Source organism: Nanorana parkeri, unplaced genomic scaffold (assembly GCF_000935625.1).
Source record: "Nanorana parkeri isolate BGI_ZX_2015 unplaced genomic scaffold, ASM93562v1 scaffold36, whole genome shotgun sequence".
Lineage (NCBI taxonomy): Eukaryota > Metazoa > Chordata > Amphibia > Anura > Dicroglossidae > Nanorana > Nanorana parkeri.
The window spans coordinates 2,879,134-2,891,376 of record NW_017306304.1 but is presented as its reverse complement, the minus strand read 5'-3'; the positions used below and the strand labels follow the sequence as shown (position 1 = coordinate 2,891,376).

Genomic DNA, 12,243 nt, shown 5'->3' with positions numbered 1-12,243 from the left:
AATTATTTATTATATTATAATTTCTTATAATTGTGAAAAAGTGTCAGGCAGGGCACTGGACAAAGCTCTAGGGACAAAATTGAAGTGAAATAGTTTGATACATAAGTGTAATCATAGCAGATTACATTGTATTGTGTGTATTCTGTGTACATTACAACTTTTCACTTTTGAATTTCCCGCCGGCTGTGACGCTCGAAAACGAAACTAAAAGTCAGATGTCGGCTTTTAGTTTCATTTTCGAGCCGCGTACAGCAGAGGACGCCGCGGGCTCGCAGGGACAAGGTGAGTGTCAGTTTTATCTGCAGCCCCGAGTCTGGCTCGGGGTTACCGCTCCTAGCATTGAAAATTCACCCCGAGCCAGACTCGGGATTACCGCCAGGGAGGTTAAAGCAGCATTGAAATACAAGAGAAGAAATAGGTATGACTATTAATTATTCTTTACATTTCCACCGGACTGGATAACTTATCAATTGGTACTGACAATGCAAACTTTAAAATTAGATAGTATTCATTCTGTGTGTGGGAGAGATGTTTCTTGGCACTGTGCATGATGTATATGCAAACAATATCTGCAAACACAGAATCAGCTTCCAGCCGGCTTGGCTGTGATCAGACAGACAGGAATTAGAGGACTTATGTAGGATGCATGACTGAAATGTTCATTTACCGTGTTTCCCCGAAAATAAGACACTGTCTTATATTTTTTTTGGGCTCAAAAAAACACACTAGGTCTTATTTTCGGGGTAGGTCTTATTTTCAGGGAAACAGGGTACTACCGTGTTTCCCCGAAAATAAGACACTGTCTTATATTTTTTTGCCCCAAAAAAACACAATAGGTCTTATTTTCAGGGGATGTCTTATTTTGTTTTGTTTAGTGTGGTAAGAATGAGAATAATACTGTTGCTCTTTCTTTCTTTTCCTACTGGTCCGTATCGGTAATGCTGATCCCTTTCTTTCACTCTCACAGGTGGAGTGCATCTGGTATCACTCCGCCTGTCACAGTAACCGGCGCTATAGAGGAAATATCGGCTAATGCAGCTCTGCTCCCTCCGCCGCCGCAGCCTTGCTTTCTACAGCTCCGGCTCCCTTTGCCATCAGGGACAGCGGTACCAGCGGTGCAGCAGTGGGGACATCAGACAGTGGACAGCGAGGTAAAGTATGGTAACATTTACCTGTACACATTACAGTACAGTACCATTACAATAAGTGCCTTCAGGGGGACAGCAGTTGGTGAAGTATGGTACTGGAGTGCTCCCTATCACTGTGCTGGCTGGAGGGAGTACCCTGTCATTCCCTTAATACAGTATGTCCCTGCAGGCTCATTCTATCTCTCCTGCTCTTCAAGTTCCCCCTCACATGCTACCAGCAAACTAGGTCTTATTTTTGGAGTAGGTCTTATATTACAGGAATCTTTAAAAATAGTGCTAGGTCTCACTTTTGGGGTAGGTCTTATTTTCGGGGAAACACAGTATAAACATCCAAGATGTGCCAATTATGGCCCTATTCACACCTATGTGACTTTTTTTGTGTGCAGTGGGTGTGGTGCCTTGAAAAGTGTTCCACCTGCTGCATCTTTGGTGTGGTTTCCAGCAAAATGCATGTTACATAGGGATGAATGATAAAGTATATAGAACTCATGTAAAACACACCTAAAACATGCAGCATACCTACAATGTAATGCACCCTCAACACACTTTAAACACACAGGTGCACACAGAGTTTAAAGCTGTCCATACATTATGCCAAATTTGCACAGTGGGTGCCACCGCCGGCACCCTTTGGGCCGGCATCACTCGATTGACACGCATAGCCACACACACACTGTCACCCTAAAACAGGAAGTGGAAGAGAAGGCACGTACTGGCAAGTTAACTAGGTAAAAAGAGCTTAAGAAACACTGTAGTGTTTCATTTATTTCATTAGTTGAAGAATGCAACAGGAGGAACTGCAACGCACAAAGTATACTGGAACACACAAGGAGCGGGAACACCAAAAACTCTCTTAAATTCTACTCAGTCTCTATGATCTCTATGCAATGCAGGCAAATTATGGTTGAAGGGGGACCAGCAGGCTGCTGTACATAGCTTCCTAGAAACATAAAAGCATCCTGTCTCAGTACTCTTTTCAAGAGCCCTCAACCTCGATGCAAGCAGTGGGTTGGCTCTTGGGAGGAGTGCCTTGATGTGAGTGATGTGAGTGTCAGTCTGGAGGAGTGGGCATTCCTAGGCAGGCGGCATTTGTATGCAGACGGCCCTCGGTAACACCCACATCTGATGCTGAGCCTTTATGATTATAAGAACTGAAAACCAATACATGAAAGGGCAGGTCAGAAACAGTAAGGCTGGAGGGAAAATCACTAGATGATGCTGGATGTCCTCCAACCAGGAAATGAGGTGGGCACTATCTGACTTGCTGCAGCTTCTTTTGTCCCCTGTTAGAAGCTCTCACTGTGCAATACAATTAGAGTGAGCAATTTCCGTACAGGAGAGGAGTCTGAATGAAAGGCAGGAGTTCTTTTCAAATCAGTGCCTGTCTTATTCTTGGTTGAATGACTCCCAGCATCATTCAACTCGCTTCTTGTAAGTCAAGGGTGTGAAGGACACACCCCCAAGGGGGTACATCATCAAGCTACCCTGGGCTCAGAGGAAAATACAGGAAACTGTCATGTAGTGTTCCCTGCTACACTGAGGAAGAGTGGAAAAAGGACCCTTGATATCATGAGTCCAAACCAAAGAACCTTGAGAAAAAAACTATGAACTGGGCTTCAAACAGTTGAAATAACCCTAACCTACCACTATACTAAAATTCTCCAGGAAAGCAGTTGTCTGAAAAGAAAAGTGTAAATTTCTGCTCTGTTGCTGAAAAATTGTCCCCAAAGTCCACTAGTCTTGCAATCAAAGTGACAATATTTATGAAAATTATTAGTTACGGTCTTCTTTTCGCTAAGCATCTAGGGGTCACACACATATGACAATTTCTGTCATGGAACAGGGGAGCGTCTAGCTCTATCGCCACTGCATCTTTTTTTTTTTTAAGTATCTGTTAACATAAAGATGTATCCCATAATAATTAAACTTAAAATACATTTTTATATTCTGATTAATCAAAACATAAATATGTGTATACTTACAGTTCCAAGAACCATTCTTTTAACAAAGTTTTTTGATATCAGATTAGGAAAACAGACTTTTTTTGAAGACTTTACAAAAATGTTGAGTTATTTATAAAAAAAAAAAAAAAAAAAAAAAAAAAAAAAAAAAAAGAGAAGAAAGGAAAAAAGAGGAAAGAAATGCGTTTCCCCAAAAGGATTGCTTGTAATCTCTGTTTTATACATCAGCCTGAGCACATCCTGAAAGATATGAAACAGTAATTGGCTCTTTTCAAACTTTTCTATGCAGAAGCAGTAGCACTGACCAGCAAAATAAATCATCTCATAGTACAATAAAAGACAGCAGCAGTGTGTGTTTCGTAACCATCTCTTAAAGGTCTCTTAAAGGGAAGGGCAGTACATACCAGAGCAGCCCTAAAAAATGAAATGTGATTTACTTATAAATGTTCTTTATCCTTAATTTTCCAAAGTGGAAATGAATAATGGCTCCGAGTTTTTCTGTGTGAGTAATGAGCTTCCATACCATGCACTCACTTCTGGAAAAATATTTTTTTACCTTTTTATCTAATTATTCTGCTCTCTTTTGACAAGTATAGTGGAGAACACAAGACTTCAACATGTCAAGAGGAAGGAGGATGAGGTCACATATGGAAAGACGGTTGCTTAAGATAACAAAGATAAACTTCTCCATCATAAACATGTTAGGCAGTATTTGTAATATTTCTGTAGTGGTTGCAGTCATTAAAAATCTATAGTGTATCTCCAGCCCAAACTTTTTAAAGTTTTGGTTAGGGCTAGGATGGGTAAGAAGTAAGGTAAGAAAAAACAACTGCCAATCGACAGGCTTTTTATGACAGAAGTCATGCAAGTCTGTTCTGCCATAAAAGCTTCTTAAACCATTTAGCTATTTTTTTTCTGACTGTGTACCTTAGTCTATACACCCGGCATGCTGAGATGAAGTAACTCCTGTGTGCATGCATGGGAGCTATATCATCGGGACCTAGCCAATTAAGTGGTCAAAGACCTGAAAGCCAGGACATAGATGGAAGTACCGGCGAGGAAGGAGCGCAGTGGTGGAGGACATTGGTTTGGCAGGTAAGTCTTCCATAATGTGCTGTATATACAACAAAATTAAATCTCACTGCTCCATCTGGTATCAGTCTCCACCCAAATGCAGCCCTGAGTGTGGCTACAGGTGCCAACCAGGAGCCGGCCACGCATCACGAAAACAGAACATGAAGAGAGAATGCTGCACACTGTTATCTACCAACTACAAACTTTATGCCCATCTCTGATGCGTTTCACCCTCATGGGCTTAATCGTAGAGATGCTGAGTTTGTGATACAGGTCCAGGGGGGTTTGAGGGGTAGGTGGCTTAATTGCTCTTGGTGCAAGTTATGGGGGAGGGTTGTCATCGTGGAGCAAGTTGTGGGGGGCTCAATGATATCACTGGTTGCCAGGAGCTGGACAGGATGCCAGCCAGAGCATCCTGCTCTGCTCCTAACAACCAGGGATGTCAGTGAGCTTGGACAAAGGCCAAGGCCAGAGTGTCACAGGTTGCTAGGGGCTCTTAGCAACCTGGGTCACTCTGGCCAGAAAGGTGGCGGCAAGCCAAACTGCCCCCCTCCATAAGTGAGAATAAATATGGCGCAAATAATGATTGTGTCAGAAGTTGCCTTTTGGTTGCCTCCTGTTGGAGTGTAGCTAACTAAATCTAGCACACTTTACAAAACCTAACCAGTAATTTTGCAGCCAGTCCAATATTTAGGTTTTTTTTTGTTTAAAGAGGAATTATAACCAGTAGGTAGGAAGCTTTAATGAGTGTAGGTGCAAAATACTTTCATTTATTTTGGCACTGTAGTTACAATGCTGTTTTACTCATCTTAAAGTACAATAAAAACTATCTGCATATTATACAGATTGTTTGTTTAACCCTTCATACACTAGTGGACTTGTCTGGATTCAGGATTAGAGTATCACAGACTTTCCCTTCTTTCCTTTCTTTGCAAAGATACTGATTATCACAACAGGGTATCAAATGTGTTAAATACAAGAGCTGACTGGGAAGTGCTCTACAGGTCACACTTATCTTGTGCTGTTTAAGTTAATGCCACTGAGGCAACTGCTTTAGAATGCATTGTGAAGGTCACATACCAAGACCAAGGAGATGATTTATAAAACATCCGCCCAGCCATAAAGGTGAATGCCATTTGTACAGCATTATTGCTACTAGATGGAGCAGAGAACCATAAGAATTTCCAATGTTCCTGGGCTTCACCCAGTGATGGGAATACTGGGTGAATGCGAACGGCATTCACCCAGTATATGGCTGGGCAGATATTTTTTAAATCATCGACTAAGACTTCAGAACTGTCACATAAGACCTTTTTAGGCCCTACATTTTATCTTAATAGTTTAGCTTAAGCTTTAGCTTAATAATATAATATTCTAAGGCTGGTCATATACGTATAGTTTTAAGAAAATCATTTGATTCGGCCATCCACGCTAAACAGTATGAACAGAACAATTTCCCCTGCCATTTATTTTATTCTAACAACTGGCACCTGCAGCTGTCACAATACCCAAACAGGGTCTGCAGCTGCAGTCACTGTTTGGCTAATAATTTTCCACCTGGTTCTTTAATGTAGGTTGGCCCTGATGAAACCACCTAGCTTTGACTGAAAAGTTAAAGTTTCAGCCAATTTACAAGAATCAGATGCAATTCTAGCAGTGTGCTTGTGTATAAGGGTGCTTATAGTTCTGGATTAAATAATGCATAACAATGTCAATTGAATTCATATAGTTTATTAATTGCCTTGCTTGTACATTCATTTATTCATGATCGATTAAATAGTATATATGCTAAAATCTTCACAGGAAAAAATCCCCAAGCTCATAAAACCTCATACCCTTTGTACGAAATACTCTGACAGGTTTTTGTGTGAATAAAATGAATAACGTCAAAGGGGAAATTTGCTTGAAGAGTGGAAGTCTTGCTTTCTCCACAAGAGTTGCTCTGCTCATTTAACTCATCTGACAGGCCTTCTTGATTATGATGACAGATGAAAGTTTTCACTGAACCGCCCGGTTTTGCATTTCAGCTGTGATGGCATTGAATGAGCGAGAAGGAAATGCTATCCTGGCAGATTAAGTGCGGCACATTACAAACGAGGAACACCGATTCCTGTCAATAATCTGCCTGTGCAACACATGCCACATGTCTCTTTACACATAAGACCCCCTCCTTAGCCCCGTGTATTTGCTTCAAAGTCTTGTCAGATGCCCCTCTAAAACAACAAATATATCATTTCAAGAGGACCCCAGTGACAGGTGCTTGTGGGGATTTGCGAACAACACATCAACAAGAGAAGCAGTTGAGATCATTTTAAAGTATATTGTACATAAGACACATATTCAGCTGCTACAATTACCATTCCTATCAGCAAACAAACAAAGAAACTAAGACAGCAAGGACGGGCCGGCATGGCTCTTCTATTTTCTTGATGCATGACAGCAATATACCATTAACATTTCTGCACTTGTGACAAATGCTATATGTGCATTTCTCTCAGGTTTCAGATGCTTGATAAAAAAGTACAAGGCACATAAGTGACATCTTTGAAAATGTAAAGCATTGTGTGGAATGATTTTTCTTGACTGCATACACTCGCTTGAAAGCAAGCTGTACGCTCTGCCTCTTTTTGTGCAAAGAGGATTCCAACAGCAGTCGCAGCATACCGGGACATCATTAAAATGACAATGGCATCAAAACATTACTTAAGCATTGAAAAGTATGACTTGGTTTCTGGTATGTCATAATTTCATTCTTACGTTTATTCCATGTATCGGTGGAAAATGTCAGCTCTGTGCAAGAGTGGAGAAAGTTTTATATAACAAGGGAAAGTATAATGATTGTGACTGGTTTAGTGCGGCCGCAGATGTGGCGCTATACTGTAAAATGGATTGCTGCTTTGAAGAAGGCTTGGCAGATTATGATTTAGAATATGCCTGCACCAATGTATGAAAGCATACATATTCATGAATTTAAAAAAAAAACACAAAATAATGTAGAGATATATAACTTCTATGAGGCATGTAGGATTTGAGGCACTGACATCTTTTCTACTATGACTTACTGGAAGATTTAGGAGCCTCGCACACATGGTTAACACCTATCACTGTAAAGTGATACGGAGTATCAGTATCTCCAGAACATCTTGTAGGACAATAAGCAAAGAAATATTGTTGGATATCCATACCTGCTAAATTCCCTTCATTTAGGGGGAACATCTCTTATTTAGAAGCAGATTCCTCTGTCCTTCTTTCCTCCTCAGTTGTTCCTCTTTTTGGTCTGATGTACAGATATTTATGAAAAGGTATTATTTAACTACAAAAGGGTTATTCTGCACTAAAACTGTTTCAATTATCTTGCCTACATTTTAAAAAGCCAGTATAAAGGAAAAGTAATGCTGAAAAAACAGCAATTCTTGGTTCAACCAATCATTTTTGGCACACAAATTCTTAAGGGTTGGCATAACTGGGGATGTGATAGAGTTGTGCCCATTGTCTAAATACATTGTGCTAAAAGGTGCCCCTCTTCCTCATCTCAGAAGGTTTGGGGGTATGGGATAGCCACATAATTTGAGTTGAAAGATGGGAAAGGACTTAAAGAAGAACTTTACCCCTATCTTTAAAATGACAACAAAGGTACATTTAGAAATGGTTATGAATGACAATCTGGAAACAGATACTTCTAGATAATTGCTGGATTTTTATTCTTCTCAGTGGTCATTTTTACGAAAGGCTGATTAATATATTTCGCTTTACTTCCTGGAACTCTGGCACATGTGAATAGGTCCTGTGACCATGCACATCATCTCAGTGGGGAAAAAAAGCCTTTCCCTGAGACCTCAAATGATTTTGCAGTTCACAGATGAGATTTCCCAGCAATGCACTGTGATGTATCCTTCCCAGGATGCATCTCTTAGGCTACATCACTAATGTGCAAAGAGGAACAGGAAGTGGAAAACAGTAATTGAAAGTAAATGAAAAATATGTTAGTTTAACTAATGAATGTAATATGAATTTGTACCACCCTGTAAGCAGGAGTGCTTAGTAAATTTAGTATTGTCAGATTGTAATCAGTCTGCTGCTGATATGTAGTCTATGCTCATCTGGTTTCCCCTAATCAATCTGTCATTATTTTCAACTAATAACTAAATATTAGTTTTGGGTGGACCAGCCCTTTAAACACAAAGATCTACTGAAGGGACCAACAACACTTGCTATGTCTGCAGCTAGAAAAACAACAACATGCTGCTTAATTTACTGTTTCCAGTTCATATCCATGGCAGCGCTGACAAATGGGTTTTAGTCCTCCTACCCCTAGTTGATAAGAACAAAAAGGGTTAAAGTGTACTACCCTAGCCTATATAAGCACCTCCTTCTCCCGAGTTCCCCAGTCTTTTTTGTTACTGTCCTCCTAGGACAGTGTATTGTTTTTGGATAAGGGAGAGGGTGACGGTCATTGCTATCCCATCTTGGTCGAGGCGACCATGGTTCCCTCTCCTCATGTCCTTAAGTGTCCGGGATCCGTGGAGACTCCCAGTATCGGGGGATCTTCTTTCTCAGGGGCCGATCTGGCACCCGAATCCTCAGGACCTTCAGCTGACGGCATGGCTGTTGAGAGGGAGAGGCTGAAGAAGTCGGGATTTTCTCAAGCAGTCGTTGACACGCTCTTGAAATCCAGGAAAGTGTCCACTTCCACATCTTCCACATCTTATTATCGTTTGTGGAATGTGTTCTCCACATGGGCTAGGGATAACAATGTTGACCCTGCTCATCCTTCTCCGAAGGCAATGCTGGAGTTTCTCCAAAGGGGTCTGGAACAGAAACTGAGTCTCAGCTCCCTCAAAGTACAGGTGTTAGCTATCTCTGCTATCACCGGGGTCCGATGGTCCCAGGATCAGCACATTGTAAGATTTCTGAAGGCGGTAGGAAAGGTTAATATAATCTAGTAGTTTATTTCAAGAATGCAATTACTAAGTCCAACCGTTCAGGTAAAGAAACAAAAAACCAACAGGGAATTAAAAATTTCAAATACAGACACACTGAATATTTTTTTTTCAACTGACAAAAATGAATATCTACATGTGCATAGGTTCTAGATAAACTCTGAATCCAAGTTCTCTGATACGAGGTAAAGCATAAACATGAATAAAACGCATTTTCATTCAGTCTATTAGCTTCTATGAGCAATTGTTATATTAGGTCTCATTGACCTTTGCTTTCTCCTACACTGATCAGATGAAAGTTGAATGGATTTCTGTTTGCATTATCTTCTGGGTCTGAAGTAGACAGGTGATATTTGCTGAAAGCAGGCAATTTTGTGTTAATGTATTCAAAAAAGCTAAAGGGAGGTAGGGAATCTCAAGTTCAATTTTCAGACATCTAGACAAGCAGTTAACCTTTATCATATCAAAAGTACTTATCGTAATAAACAAGAATCTTTCGATATTCTGCTTAGGATTAACTTCAAGGGTATCTATGGTCAAAAACTAAAAATAAATGTATTTCTATATTGAATTTCCATAAGTTCTTTCCCACTCCTAATAACCATAATGATCTAGAAGTTTGTAAACTTACTTATTGAAGATGCCCATAGGATGAACTGACACAATTTCACTCAGCCCTGTGAATATGCACTGCTGAATTACAACTCAATGTCTGAACAATGTAACATTTGCATTGCTTGCTGGAAGCAATGCAATATGGGATATGTAGTCTTGAAAAATTGAGATTGGATCAAATCAAGCAGCAAAGAAAGAGATGCAAAGAACACTGGGAATCCAAGAAGTTGTTGAAAGTGATGGGCAGATGGAAGTGAGCACTCACTACATAAAAGGTATTTTTCAGGTAAACTTCAATTCCATTAGCAAAAACAACTTTAGTATGTAATCCTAATATAATGCTGTTGTTATAACAGGATAGTAAATGCTGTGACTTTAGGACTCCTTTGAGAATGGAACATAGATCAGCATTTGCATAATGACAACAGTATGTACTGTATATAAGTGTGACAACTGTCAGGCAGCATATTTTGGGTCTATTATGCCCCCCTTTTACTGGTCATCAATGACAACATGAGAATATTGTTATTATTTCACAATGGACAGCATTTTATAAATGACCTCTGGAGTACCTGCCTTGTCTACACATAAGGAGGTCAACATAACTGTATTTTATTTCTACTACATCATATACAAACACGCAGACCATATATGTGAAGCTCACAGCAAGTATTCTTTGTGGTGGTGCTGAAGAAGCGGATACAATCCATGTAAGGCATCAGCAGGGGTGTCCATTAGGCCGATCGTGATCTACCAGTCGATCGCGTAGCGATCAATGGTAGATCGCAATGTCCTGTCCTCCCGCCATGGGGCTTCTCCTTTGGATCCCCGCTGCTCTCCCCCATCTGTATGCAGCGGGGATCCGAGGAGAAGTGAAGCAACTGCTGCAAACAGGGGTGGCAGGGGGAGGGAGCCGCTGTCACAGAACTAAGGCCGAGCGGTGAGGAGAGAGAGACGTGCGGCCAGGATCTGACAGCAGGCGCCTCTCTCTCTCCTCACTGCTCGGCCTTAGTTCTGTGACAGCAGCTCCCTCCTCCGCTGCCCCGTGGCTGAAGTGCTTCTTTCCCTTCTCCTCAGATCCCCCGCTGCATGCGGAGGAGAAGCTGAGCCCGCGTGTGCGTGGCGGAGCGGCAGAGGATCGGTACATATGAGTGATATGTTCCGATCCTTATTATAATTAGAATGTATTGCTGAGACTTGTAGTCCTGTATAGCTGGTGGTGTTCTGCATTGCTGTATGATGATTATACAGCAATGCAGAATACCACCAACTATACAGGACTACAAGTCCCAGCAATACATTATATTAGTAAGTAGGAATACACCACTCATACTCATGAAAATGCCCCGATACTAAGTGCAGATACCGGCACTGGCGAAACTACGAGGGTTGCATCAGTCGCATTTGCGACCAGGCCCTGGTGTTCCGCCAGTTTGGGGGGGGCCCAGATAGACCAGAACGGTGGCATTATATTTGCCATGTGTTCCGGTGCGGGAGATCACACTGACTTTAATGCAACAACACGCCCCCTCCCGCCCCAGAATGCAGTGAGCCGGCCGGGGATGCGTTCCAGCACCGAATCGGGCCAGAACCCACTGGAACTGGTGTGAACTAGCCCCGAAAGTCATAACATACATAGAGGGAAATTTATCAAAACTGGAGCAGACAGAACCTGGAGCAGTTGCCTATGGCAACCAATCAACATCCACCTTTTATTTTTAAACCTTAACTGAACAAACTGAAGAGAGAAGCTGATTGCTTGCCATAGGCAACTGCTCCAGATACTTCTGCTTCAGTTTTGATGCATTCCCCTCATACTGTTTATTTAATATACATAGAAAACATAGGTATTAAAATCATGGGGTTTTTTTGGTGGCGGGGTAGGGGGGCCTTAATACTTTCTTGCATCGGGGCCCTGAGGTTTCTAGTTATGCCTCTGGTGGGCACCCCTGTTCTTTTTTATTTATTAATTCTTTATTAAGTTTTAAACATCATAAATTTAACAATCTTACCATACATTTGTCATACAATTACCATACAATTACTTCTCCCCCTTCTCATTTAAAACCCCTTTCTCACGCTCAACCCTCGTCCCCCGTATCCACCCCATCTGTCTGTACAGATCCGGACACCCAAACTAAATTATTTCCCCTCTCCATTTAAATCCATTATCTGTACCCATCTATCCCACCAAAGAACCCAATATGCATCTGAGGGTCCCCAAGTTATGTGCGTCATCTTCCCCTAGCTATTCCGTGTATCCCTCCATGTGTCCCTCCCTCCACCCCCCCTTCATTTTGTCCACCCTCTTGGTGGTCTATCCCACTGCTCCGGGTAGTACTACTATCCCATTTCGTGAACGTTACGTGAGGAGAGATAAAAAACAAAAACAACAAAAAAAACACCCAACTAACATTATGTATAGGCTCGTGTTATTTATAGTGCCCCTTCGCTAAAGTGTTATTTTGTGTTCCTGTCGCCTATTACTTTAGTGTTTTTTAGTGC

General features: G+C 41.3%; 1 protein-coding gene across 1 annotated transcript in view; it reads right to left on the bottom strand.

Moving 5' to 3' along the window:
• Positions 1-12,243, bottom strand: part of COL25A1 (collagen type XXV alpha 1 chain) — a 429,660-nt gene that overhangs the window by 187,861 nt on the left and 229,556 nt on the right. The window lies entirely within an intron of this gene.